Source organism: Cynocephalus volans, chromosome 2, assembly GCF_027409185.1.
Source record: "Cynocephalus volans isolate mCynVol1 chromosome 2, mCynVol1.pri, whole genome shotgun sequence".
NCBI classification, from domain to species: Eukaryota; Metazoa; Chordata; class Mammalia; order Dermoptera; family Cynocephalidae; genus Cynocephalus; species Cynocephalus volans.
Genome location: NC_084461.1, coordinates 165,098,306 through 165,103,132, shown reverse-complemented (window position 1 = coordinate 165,103,132; position 4,827 = coordinate 165,098,306).

Here is a 4,827-nt window from a genome sequence, read left to right as displayed (position 1 = left end):
CCCAGAGTGTGGGAGCCCGATGGAGGAAGTGAAGAGGTTTGTTTGCATATGCAAGATGTGTTCACAGATAGTCCTTTCCTATCTGTAGGAACTGGCTGGCCCCAGGAGGGATAGTTTCACCAGTGTCAACAAGGCCCCAAGATGCCAAAGCATCAGAGTAACATACATGCTCGATACGGTGACAAATACAAACAATCCTTCACCATGACGACCTTGTGGACTAGGGGTTCTGCTGCTGAGCCCACACGTGGAGCCACCAGTGAGGTCTTGAGCGGGTGTCAGTGGAGCAGTGACCTCCCCCCCCCACCTGAGTAACACACCACTTCTCAAATTGGAGGCGCCTTTCTCAGGGCACATTCGGGCCTGAAGATGCAGCGTATCACATGGCGTGCTGAGCAGGAAGGTAGGCTCTGCCTTTTGGGAATTTTTGTCCCTACCAGAGGCATTTCCAAAGCTTTCTCAGCAGCCCTTATGACCCAACTGAAACGTCCCATCTGGGCCCCGTGGTTGTTCGTTACTGAGGGTGAACTATGTCTGCAGCGGGCAGTCCCTCACTGTGGTCCCCTGGTGTGCTCTTTTGAACATTTTAAGTGTTTTTGTGTCTCAAAGTGCATTCTAATGGGGGGCTTCTCTGCCGTCCATCTCTCTCTCTCACCCTCTGCCACGTTCTCTGGGAGTGGGACAGAGAGGATTTTAAGCACTGACTACTCTCAGACTGGGCCCAGGGCCAGGCCAGGATGACCCCAAGCCATTGACTGAAACACTGGGACAGGCCCAAGAAAACACAGGACACTCGTAAGTATGCAAATATGAACTTCTTCTAGAATAAACATCAAAGCCCTAGTTTTTAAATTGTGTTGCAGTAAAATGTCTTAATTTGGGTGTCTGGCAACTACTACAATCATCTTAAGAGATGTGTAAGTCCATGTAAATAAGAAGTTAACATCACAAGTTGTTTTAGATTGTTTTCCCATATGCTTTGGTCCTGTACTTGCACGAGAAGGTATAGTTCTCAGAATTTGGCCTAAGCATGAAAATGCATCACAGTCTCTGCAGGTTTGAACAGCCCACAGGGTGCTTACTTCTGAAATTTCAGACTACATTATAATACCTTGTAGCACATCTAAACATTAGGTCAGATGTTGCTGTTGTTTAGGATAGTGTTTCTAAACCTGAATAATCATCAGAGTTATCTGGAGCGCTTCTAGAAATTCCAATTCCTGGCTCTGCTTCCAGGGAATAGGACAGGATAGGTCTGACGTGGAAGTGGGAAGTTGCGTTTTTTAAAAGTCACCCAGAGAGCTGCGATGAGAAGCCCGGCTTGGGAGGCACTAGTCTAGTCCAAGTCCCGCTGTTCTGACGTGGTCTCTGTCCTGCATCCCCTGGGGGGCCGGTGAGAAACACCAGATCTGTGTGTCCAGGACCCCCATGGATCCAGAAGCACCAGCTGAGGGGGTCCATAGCCCAGGCAAAGTCCTCAGGAGAAAGTGATGATCTCACTGTAAATGAGCAAAGTCTTCATGGAGAAGTCTGGATATTCAGAGGGTACAAAAGGCAGAGAGCAAACCCTTGCTCCTCTGGCCCAGGAACAAGAGGAGGAGGTCGCAGAAAGGTGCAGGGGTGCAGGTATAGATGAGAGTATCCTGCATCCCCAGTCTCCCCAAAAGATGAAACACAAATTCAATTTTATTGGCATGTTGTTGCTAATTCATTCATTATTTACGGCTGCCCTTCACAGGTGGGGCGCTATCCCAGGTATTCATCGAATGCATGTACAGAGCACCTCAATTCTATTTTTTTGTTTTTACTCAACGAAGGGAACAGGAGCTGCCTTGTGTCAAAGAAAGTCTTGGGATACCAGGAGACTGAGCCTGGAACCAGCCTGGGGTCCAGCCCTTTCATGAAACCACTGTGAGACCCTGGGAGAGTCAGTCACGTGGGCCCCCCGGGCCTCCGTTTTCCCATCTGTAAAACATCCGTGGCTCCCAGTCTCATCAGATCCCACGCCTCACATTATACTAGATGTTCATAACATCTACTTTCCTCGCTATTCTAAAATAAAAACCATAGATATAACTACCCACAGGCATAATTATTAGAGACCACTCTGATGCCGTACCTGTAATTTAAATGGGAAATTAAAATTAAAAAGTAGGTTATAATAATATTACCAGACAGCTGCCAAAAAATAAATGAATAAAATAATATGTACTTTAATATGTAAATATTTAGGCAGTATATCAACCATGTCTTCTATTGTCTCTATCCTGATGCTTGGACATCTGTGACCTGGGAGGGACTGTCCCTCCCAGAAGTAGCCAGTTCCTAGAGGCAGTAAACAACTCACCTGTGAAAGTGATTTTCGAGTACAAACCAGCCAATCCAGAGCCCACCCCCTAACACCTCTTCTATGGGGCTCTCACACTCTGGACCACTGTCAAACCAGGGCCAGGTACCAGACAACTAGGTACCTGGTACCTCTGCTCCAGAGCCTCTGCTCCAGAGCCTGCTGAGATTACTCATGCCAGCTGATCCTAAACCGGCTTTTCCTGCATGTTCTGTTCCCCCTGCTGCATGACCAACTCCAGTGTCCCCACATGTGGCCCTGCATGGCATGCCCCCTCCTCCTGGAACTGTGGGTAGTGAACTATCCTTTCAGGGAAGGGCTGTGATACTCAGGAATAACGTGCTGGCCCTGACTGTGGATCCTAACTGAAATTGAAACACGTTTCCAGGGGACAAGGAGAAGGGAGTGGACCAAGAGTGATGCTCTGTGCTTGATGCAGGAAATCTTCAACCAAGTATCCTAGAGGTGAGCATATTAGCACAGGGAAATGGGCTTTCTACAGCCATTTGTCCAGGTGAGTGGGACAGCGTACTGCTAAAGAATCTCCATTGTATCGCTGTCCTCTGGGTGTTCAACCTCGTTTGTTTCACATGATATGAAATAACCTGAAGCACCAGAATCAGTGATGGGACCAGCCAGATTAGACCACAAGTCCGTTGCTGGTTACGCACAGCAGAAGAACCTGTCTAACATATCTTCAGGTAGAGATACTTGGAGGAGGTGACAGCCCTGGGAAGTATAATAATGCTGCTATAGGGATTTTTAAAAATATGATCCTTGCGTGTAGTTGCTATAATGTGCTTTTTCTTTCTTTTTTTTTTCTAAGATGACCGGTAAGGGGATCTGAACCCTTGGCCTTCGTGTTATCAGCACCACACTCTCCCAAGTGAGCCACCGGCCGGCCCTAATGAGCACTTTTGAGGCAGTTGTGAAGTGGGTCTGTGAGGTGAGTGTATGCTGTTATAAATTTTAAAAGACAGCCTGTTGAACTTTATTATTGTTTTTACCTATTGTTTTCAGAGTGTCTATTTTGAATTTAAATTTGTTACACCACTGCAAGAATAAAACAAAACAAAACTATTTTTTTCAATGGCAATCAGCTCCTGATCTCCTTACTATATCTCACATTTTCTAGTAATAAACTATATTTTTAAACAGGCAGAACCACAGTGCAGGACGTAGGGAATGGTTTCTCGACCCTACTTATAATGAACAAACTTGGAGTTAAGAAAAGCCAGAAGATCAGGAGCTATTTTCTAGAAGGACAGAAAAAAGCAGACAGGAACAGCTGGACAGAGGGGTAAAAGCTCATGTTCATCAACAGAGCCACCTACCCACATGCGATAGGAGAAAGAGGAAAATTCCTCAATTCGAGTAGGAATGAGGTGCCGATGTAAATTGAAGATTGTGGAAGAAAAGGAGAAGGCATTATGTACAAGTGCAGAGTCAGACGATTCCCTGTTGCGACACGGGATGTGAAAGTCATGACATATCACAGAAAATGCATCTCTGATCGTGAAATCCCATCACAGGGTGAAGCACGTATTCTGTCTCAGAACGTCTGGCAGGATGTTGGAAAGTCATATGGGACTCCAGTCAACTCCTCCTAGCATGACGTGTCTTGGGCATTGCAGTATGTCCAGTGTCTCTCCCATTAAATATCATTAGTGCCTTCCAATCACTGTGTCAACCAAAACTTCCTCTGAAGATATTCAAGATGCTCACATTGAGAAACCACTAAATTGTATACCCAGAGTATTCCCAGAACCAGCTCACTTCAATTCTATGATTGTAAGATCACTGAGCCATCACATATGAAATACATTGCCTGCGATCTTTAAAGTTTGGGAGTTACTATTGCCAAACCCTCAAGGTCACTGCCATGACCTGGCCAGAACATGTTAAGACACAAAAGGAACATAAATAGAAGAAGAAAATATGACAAACCAAGACACTGTGGTTTACTTTTGAGGGTAAATCACCATCTGTAAGTGAACATCAAAAAACTACTTTCAGATGTTACTATCACTATTGCACGAGTAACTATAGTCCTGACAGCACAATATGGTGTGGGCACTCCTCAAGCCCAGGCTCTGAGATGTTGACCTGGTGATATGTCCTCGTGGGTTAAGAGCATGGGCTCTGGAGTAAGACAAGGCTTGGTTTGAATTCCAGCTTTTGCTAGCTGTGCAGCTATGGTCAATTTGCTTGACCTCTCTGAGCTAGTTCCCTAATCAGTAAAGTTGGAATCAGATGCCTAATTCGTAGGCCACTGCCAGGATAAACTAATGCACACAAAGGGCCGAGCTCAGGCATGGTACTTAATCAACAGAGTAAGCTATTATTACTAATTTAAACAGTTCCTGATCGTTCTACGTTCAAACTTCCCACTAGAGGGCGCCAAACGCTTGCCTGGAACTTGAAAAGCTGTTCAGTTTTACCCCCCAAACACTCAATTTGTAAAACCCTCTCCTAAGCAC